Source organism: Artemia franciscana, chromosome 4 (genome assembly GCF_032884065.1).
Source record: "Artemia franciscana chromosome 4, ASM3288406v1, whole genome shotgun sequence".
NCBI classification, from domain to species: domain Eukaryota; kingdom Metazoa; phylum Arthropoda; class Branchiopoda; order Anostraca; family Artemiidae; genus Artemia; species Artemia franciscana.
In genome coordinates, this window is record NC_088866.1 from 17,742,825 (window position 1) to 17,751,822 (window position 8,998).

An 8,998-nucleotide genomic window follows, 5' to 3' on the forward strand; every position below is an offset into this window, starting at 1 on the left:
CAAGGGTAGCACTTATCTTTCTCCGTTTTTTTTTTTTTCTTTTTTTTTTTTTTTTAGGGCTGACGGTTTACCAGAACGTCATGGAGAGATGCTCAATAGCTCATTCAAAAGCCATTTCTCATGTCGACGTTCTTTTTATAATTCCACCATCTGCAAGTGCCATATGGCACTAAAATGGCACTTTTTTCTGCAATTCCTCAAGGGGTGAAGCTAGTGGGCTACCGGAATGTAGACAGATTTTTAATAGCTCATATAAAAGATGGTACTCAAATCTACGTTCGTCTTGTAAATTCCACCAGCGGCAAGTTCTAAATGGCATTAAAACGGCACTTTTTGTGTCATGTCTCGAGTGGAAAAGCTGGGGCTAGTGGGCTACCAGAACTTTTTAGGGTGATTCTTAATGGATCATTTGAAAGCTATTGCTCATATTTGCGTGATTTTTATCAATTCTACCATCCGTAAGTGCGATGTAGCACTAAAAACAGCACTTTTAGTGTCACTTCTTAAGTGGAAAAGCTTGGAGGTATAAAACGGTATCATTGTAATAATTATGGTCCAAAACTCTTAACTGGAGGTTTGCAAGAACACCTCCCGTATGTTCCTCCTCCTCGCCCCCTTAATGAGCCACACAATTGTGGTCTTAAAAACACCAATAGATTCAATTAGATCATTAAAGCTGTAGCTCTGTTAGTAGAGCGTCGGACTTCTAATCAGAGTTTCAAGTGTTCGATCCTGCTTGGGTATTTTTACAATCACGGTTTCGTCCCTTCTATATGATTATTTTTTGGATAATTCACTATTTTTGTAAATATGATGCACTTGTTTTTTAAACTTAGAAAAATAGTTACTTTTAGAACGCCAAGAAAATCGATGCGCGATGTAAATCTTAGAAATTATTTCTTAGTGTGTAGTTGATTTTTAATATAGAAGAGCCCATGTTTTCTTCCCTGCTCTGCGTGGAATTCAACTTATTTAAAACGTGAAACCGAAGCCAATTTCGGTTCCAATGTTGGAATCAGCTAGTTCCAAACTACATTCCTCTTCTCTGTGCCTGAACATGCGTTGCTATGTGAAGTATAGATAGTGCACTTTTTGTTTTAAACTTGACATTTTGCAGGGATACTCAGCTAGTTTCATATGAATATTGTTCATATTTCTGCTAGTGTAAGAGTATTAAAAAAAAACAGAATTATATCACTGTTTATTGATTTTTCTATTATAGTGGATCTTTCAGTGTACAATGGATTCACATCATCTATTATTACAATAGATTTTTCAGTATAACCTCCCTCAATGTCCAATAACTTCGTCGGGTGATGCTTCTATCCTTTTAGACTATTTTTAGGAAAATCTTGAGCTCCCCTCAACCTTCTAAAAGGTCCACAAGTACAACTCCTTCACAGTCATAGAAAACTGCTTCCAATACCTTTTTGACAAAATTTCACGTATTGTTTAAATGCCCCCTTCGTACTATTGTATTTTATGGTACCGGGAAGGTAAATTCGGACTCAGGCTTCAGAATTGAATGATCAAGACAATGAACGTGCAAAGCTGTAATGGTAGTCCATTAGAAATTAATAACAGATATTTTTTTGGTTTGATGACAGGTTATACGATACAATTTCACGAAATTTTATGATAGATACGGAAATTATGCTTAAGTTTTGAAAACCTTGAAAATCTTCTTTAGACAAATAAATACTTCTAACATACCAAGGAAATCAATGGGAAATGTCAATCTTAGAAGTTAATTCTTAGTTTGTGGTTCATTTTTAATATAGATAGGCTTGAGAGCTAGATAGTCTCTGTGAGAGGAAAAGCTGGCATAACATATTCAGGGTTGTATAAAAATGATTATATTCAGTTTTTAATGATAGTCTATCATCATAGATCAGAACTAAAATAGATAGTCGTAGAATTAGGGTAATTTGGACAGTCTATCTTCAGGTTTAAAGTTAGCCATAGGGGTAATACTATTGGAGCTACTAGTCTCTCAAGACGTTATTACGCACACCTGGGTCTTACGCAATACCATAGCATACCTTTAAGGGTATAGCACACCTGTATTTGACGCAATAGGGTTTGTTTACTTTTGGTTGTTACGTAATGGCAAATGTTTTCTTCAAGATATGGGTGCTTATTACATTATCGGACTTCTTAGAGTCTGTTAGTCAAGCGGAGGGAGCCCACGTAACAGGGAATGTTTACTTGAGGATGCAGGTGTCTGTTACGTAATAGGACTTGTTTTCTTCTTTGATTGTTTAAAAACCCCGCGAGGGCCAGGAAAAACCTTAGGGTGTCCCCGCTAAATCATGATTTCTTTGATTGTTATAATATAGGGAATGTTTTCTTTAAGATATTTTTCTTCGAAGCGTTTTTCTTCAAGATTTCTTTGGTTGTTACTTAACAGGGTTTGTTTACTTTTGGTTGTTACTTAATAGGATATTGTTTAGGATAATAAATAAATAATAAATAGGATAATAGGGTTTGTTCAATTTTGGTTGTATCATAATAGGACTTGTTAGAGTCCGCTAGTCAAGCGGGGGAGTCTACCTAATAGGGAGTGTTTACTTATGTTCAGAGTGACGCAACCTTGCGTGACTTGGTAATTTATTGGGAATGGCCAAATCTTGAACGAAATGTTCAAGATTTGTTTTTAACATTGTAAGATTTGTAAATATTGACTGTTTTTTATCTTAAGGATGATGCAATCTTGCGCGGTTTGGTTGGTAGATTTATTGGGAATGAAGGAATCTCACGTGACTTGTTTCTACAGTGCTCACGGGAACCCCCTCTTGTAACTGAGGAGGGCACAAATGGGGGATGTCGCGTAATGACGGTGCACACGTGAGTGTTACGTAACGCCGGCACACAAGTGAGTGTTACATAATGGTGGCGCACACGAGGGATGTTATATAATGACGGTACACACGTGGGATGTCACGTATTGATGGTGCACACGGGGGACGCTACATAATACTTTAAGAGGTGCTTTTTTCTTCGGAGCGTTTTTTGCTTCGTCGAGATATTTTCTTCAACATTTTTTCCTCAGGGCACCTTTATATTCTGAAAATTTTTATACGCATTAGGATTCAAAAGAGATTTCTCCTCAACGGAATGGAATGTTAGACTGCTGCACCAAGAAAGTCTTTCTAATATTTGTATGCGGAGAATACTTTCTACGTGACACGTTGTTTCCTCACTTGGAAACAACAAGTTTTTCCCTGCCCGTCTTTCTAGAATGATTAAATGAGACGCGTGGTTTCCTATGTCTGCAATAATTGACATGAAGGGGAGGGAATTGATTACTAGAAATTAGTTACATTTGATAAGCACCTGCTTGTTAAGCAATACTTTAGAGGGTATTATTAGATAATATTAGGGATTGCTATTAGCGCACTTTTTAGTAATAGAGTTTTTTACTCTATTAGATCTTGAGCGTGGTATCATAGATAAAATAAAAGCGAGAGTATCATTGTGGCTTGAATATGGTATACTCTCATATATGATCAAAAGTTTTTCTTTTCCTCTTCTCTAAAAACAATTTTATACTTATATTAGAACCAAGCCTGAACGAGCGTACCTATGTACATAGGCTACAAGATGCTTAAATTGCACTAGTGAAGTATATTGAAGTTTTATCCTGGAACAAGAAATCTAAAAGCCATAAACTTTTTTACTGTACATACAAGTTAAAACATTGTAAAACCATGAATTCACAGAAAAAAAGCAATTAAAATTCAACAGACGGAAAAACTAAACGTGAAAAAAAGCTTATATAAGATAAATATCAACAAGAACAAGCATGAATTAAAGAGAGGCGGGAAACCTTGCAACCAATTCCAGGGGGGTTATCACAGGTGAATTTAAATCATTTCAAGAGATATTTCTGAGAGGTTTTGATGAAAGTGCCTTGTTTCTTTGAGCCAAGACTATGCATTCCTGGTTGACAAGCGCACATTTCAATAGCATTCTTCTTCGTATTTCGCATAATTTCGTTAAAGGTAAATTTAAGTCATATTAAGAGATATTTCTGAGAGGTTTTAATGAAAATGCCTCGTTTCTTTGAGCCACAGCTATACATTCCTGGTTGACAAGCGCTAATTTAAATTATATTATTCTTCGTATTTCGCATAGTCTCTTTAGAGGTAAATTTAAGCCATAGTAAGAGGTATTTTTGAGGGCTTTTAATGAAAATGCCCTGTTTCTTTGACTGAGTAGATTTCAGTCCCCTTCTATCGAAAAAAAGTTGGTTTAAAACATCCCGATGTTGTATTGAAAATGCCTCGTTTCTTTGAGCCAAGAGTGTGCATTCCTGGTTGACAAGTGCACATTTGAGTAATATTTCTCTTCGTATTTCACATAATCTTGTTAGAGGTGGATTTAAACCGCATTAAGATATATTTTTTAGAGCTTTTAACGAAAATGTCCCGTTTCTTTGACTGAGTGTAAGATTTCAATCTTCTCCGCCGAACAAATTCTTGTAACAGCTTGTGAGGTTTTAATCAAAATGCCTCGTTTCTCTGGCAAAGAATATGCATTCCTGGCTGACATGCGCACATTTGAATAATATTCTTCTTCGTATCTCGTATAATCTCTTAGAAGTAAATTCAAGTCATATTGAAGGGATATTTCTGAGAGTGTTTAATGAAATACCTTGTTTCTTTGAGCCAAAACTATACCTTCCTGGTTGACAAGCGCATATTTGAATAATATTCTTCTTTGCATTTCGCATAATCTCGTTAGAGGTAAACTTAAGCTATATTAAGACTTATTTTTGAGAGCTTTTAATCAAAATGTCCCGTTTCTTTGACTGAGTGTTAGATTTCAGTCTCCCTCCATTAAAAAATTCTTTTAACACCTGCCAAGGTTTTAATGAAAATATCTCGTTTCTTTGAGCCAAGACTATGCGCTCCTGGTTTACATGCGCACATTCTAGTAATATTCTTCTTCGTATTTCGTATAATCAAGTTAGAGGTAAATTTAACCCACATTAAGAGATATTTTTTAGACCTTTTAATGAAAATACGCCCTTTCTTTGGCTAAAAGTTAGATTTCATTCTCCTTTCTCTCGAGAAAAATTCCTTTAACAACTTTCGAGGTTTTAATGAAAATGCATCTTCTCTTTGAACCAAGGCTATGGTTGGTTGACAAGCGCACATTGGAAGAATATTCTTCTTCATATTTCACATAATTTCCTTAGAGGTAAATTCAACCCACATTAAGAGATATTTTTGAGAGCTTTTAATGAAAATATCCTGTTTTTGACTAATTGTTAGATTTCAGTCCCCCTCCGTCAAAAAAAATCTTTTAACACCTCTCAAAGTTTAAATAAAACCGCCTTGTTTCTTAGAGACAAGACTATGCATTCCTGGTTGACAAGTGCACGTTTGAATAATGTTCTTCGTATTTCACTTAATTTCGTTAGAGCTAAATTTAACCCTTTTAAGAAAAATTGTTGGGAGTTTTTAATGAAAATACCCAGTTTCTTTGACTGAGTGTTAGATTTCATTCCCCCTACCTTGATCAAAAATCTTTTAACACCTTTTGAGCTTTTAAAGAAAATACATCGTTTCTTTGAACATACCTTAATGTGACTTGAAAATGTCACATTAAGAGATATTTTTTAGAGCTTTTAATGAAAATACCCCGCTTTTTTACTGAGTGTTATATTTCCGTCCCCTCTATCGAAAAATATTTTTACAACTCCCGAAGTTTTAATGAAAATGCCTTGTTTCTTTGAACCAAGACTAAACATTCCTCGTTGACAAATGCACATTTGAATAATATTCTTCTTCGTATTTCGCATAATTTCATTACAGCTAAATTTAACCCACATAAAAAGATATTTTGAGAGCTTTGAATGAAAATGTCTCCGTTTCTTTGACTAAGTGTTAGATATCAGTACCCCTCCTCCGGAAAAACACGTGTGATTTCATGAATTGTTTTTAATGATAAAAACTGTAAGTACAACAAAAACGTTTGTGTCTTTCAGATTTCTTGTTCCAGGACAAAACTTCAATATTTTTCACTAATGCAATTTAAACATCTTGTAGCCTATGTACATAGGTATGCTCGTTCGAGATTGCCTCTAATATAAGTGTAAACTTCAGTATAGTGAAGAGGCAAAGACATTCTTTTGATAGATAGGAGGATGTACCATATTCTAGCCAAACTGATAATCTTGCTTTTATTTCATCTCTTATAGCACAATCAAGTTCCGATAGAGTAAAAGACTCTGATACTAAGAAATGCCCTAAGAACAATCCCTAATATTACCTGATAATACCCTCTAAAGCATTACTGAACAAGCTGGTGCATATCAAACGTAACCAACTTTCAGTAATCGATTTTCTCCCCTGAATGTCCATTATTGCAGACATTGGAAAACACATGATCCATTTAATAATTCTATTGTGACGGACAGGGAATTCTCAAAGAGAGGAAAAAACATTTCACATAGACCGTATTTCCCCAACAAATATATTCAAAAGACTTTCTTGTTCCAACTGTCTAGCGTTCCATTCTAATGAGGGGAAATATCTTTTGAATTCGAACATGGGCAAAAATCTTTGGAATATAAAGGTTACACGAGGAAAATATCTTGAAGAAAATGTCTCGCCGAAGAAAAAACACCTTGAAGAAAAAACGAAATGCTGAAGAAAAATCTCTGAAAGTATTATGTAACAACCCGTTTGTGCATTATCATTACGTAACATCCCACTTGTTCACCGTCATTACGTAACATCCCACGCAGGCCACGATATTACTTAACACTCATTTATGTGTCAGCATTACGTAACAATAACATGTGTGTCGTCATTACGTAACACCCACGTATGTGCCCTCCTGAGTTACTAGCAAGGGTTTCCCATGAGCCCTGAAGAAACAAGTCATGTGAGATTACGTCATTCCCAATGAATCTACCAACCAAGTCACGCTAGATTGCATCATCCTTAACATAAATAAACATTCCATATTACACAGGCTCTCTCCGCTTGACTAGCGGACCTTAAGATCTAATATATCATGTAAGATTGCGTCATTCCCAATAAATCAACCAAGTCACGCAAGGTTACATCACTCTCAAAATAAGTAAATATTCCCTATTAGGTAGGCTCCCCCGCTAGACTAGTGGACTCTAACAAACCCTATTATGTAACATGCATCTGCATCCTTTTGAAATTTTAAATTTACCTTCAAACCTTATTACGCAACAACCAAAACAATCTTGAAGAAAATGTCTTGAAGAAAAATGTCTTAAAAACATCTTCAAATGTCTTGAAAAGTTTCTTGAAGAAAAATGTCTGTAAAAACGTCTTGAAATATCTTGAAGAATGTCATGAAGAAAACATTCCCTATTACCTAACAACCAAAGAAATCATGTTTTGGTTGGGGCCCTCTGAAGCTTTTTCCTGGTCATCTCAGGGTTTTTAAACAATCAAAGAAAAAAACAAGCCCCATTGTGTGACAGGCACTTACATCCTGAAGTAAACAATCTGTATTATTTAGGCTCCCCCCCACTTGAATAACGGATTCTAACAAGTCCTTTTACGTAACAAGCACATATATCTTGAAGAAAACATTCTCTTTTACGTAATAACCAAAAGTAAACAAACCCTATTACGTAACACACAGGCGTACTATACTGTTACAGGTGTACTTAAGTATTGCGTAAGACCCAGGTATATGTAATAACCTCTTGAGGGGCTATTAGCCCAATAGTAGATCCCCTATGGCTGAATTTAAACCTGAAGATAGGTCACTACTATTGGCACTGCGTGTATCGGTGTCAAGCGTGTCTGTGACGGTTTTTTTAATCATTGTTTTGTGCCTTCTATCTGATTTTTTTATTAAAAACAGGCAAAGATTAATTTAAAAAACAGAGCTTTTCTGAGGGAAGTAAAGGGCAAAGTTGAAACTTACAACAAACAAAAATGATTACTTCACATCCTATGGATAAAACTATATCAATAAAACCGATGCAAGTAAGCCAACTGGTGATATTTCCCTATTTTCGTGAGATTATAGTAAACTACCTCAATGAAAACACATAAGAATATGGGAGTTTTGGTACATTAAAAGTAAACCATTTATGGACACTTTTAAGAGTATAAAAATAAAGCATTTTAGGATTGTTGCTTTTTTCATTTAGTATGGTATCACAATGAGCTCTGTCCAATGATTGACTGACGTTTTGGATCTAAAAAGGATGTTTTGGGATTATTTTGTAGAAAGTTCGAAGTGAACCGATCTTGGTTTTTAAGGGCTAATGACTAACTTTAGGACTTGTATCAAGTCCTAGGACTAACCATTTAAGGAAATTTTTAAGAGTATAAAAATAAAGCATTTCAGGATTTCTGCTTTCTTTCTTTTTCATTTAATTTGACATCACAATGAGCTCTGTCCAATGATTGGCTGACGTTTTGGATCTAAAAAGGATGCTTTGTGATTATTTTGTAGAAAGTTCGAAGTGAACCGATCTTGGTTTTTAAGGGCTAATGACTAACTTTAGGACTTGTATCAAGTCCTAGGATTAACCATTTAAGGAAATTTTTAAGAGTATAAAAATAAAGCATTTCAGGATTTCTGCTTTCTTTCTTTTTCATTTAATTTGACATCACAATGAGCTCTGTCCAATGATTGACTGACGTTTTGGATCTAAAAAGGATGCTTTGTGATTATTTTGTAGAAAGTTCGAAGTGAACCGATCTTGGTTTTTAAGGGCTAATGACTAACTTTAGGACTTGTATCAAGTCCTAGGATTAACCATTTAAGGAAATTTTTAAGAGTATAAAAATAAAGCATTTCAGGATTTCTGCTTTCTTTCTTTTTCATTTAATTTGACATCACAATGAGCTCTGTCCAATGATTGACTGACGTTTTGGATCTAAAAAGGATGCTTTGTGATTATTTTGTAGAAAGTTCGAAGTGAACCGATCTTGGTTTTTAAGGGCTAATGACTAACTTTAGGACTTGTATCAAGTCCTAGGATTAA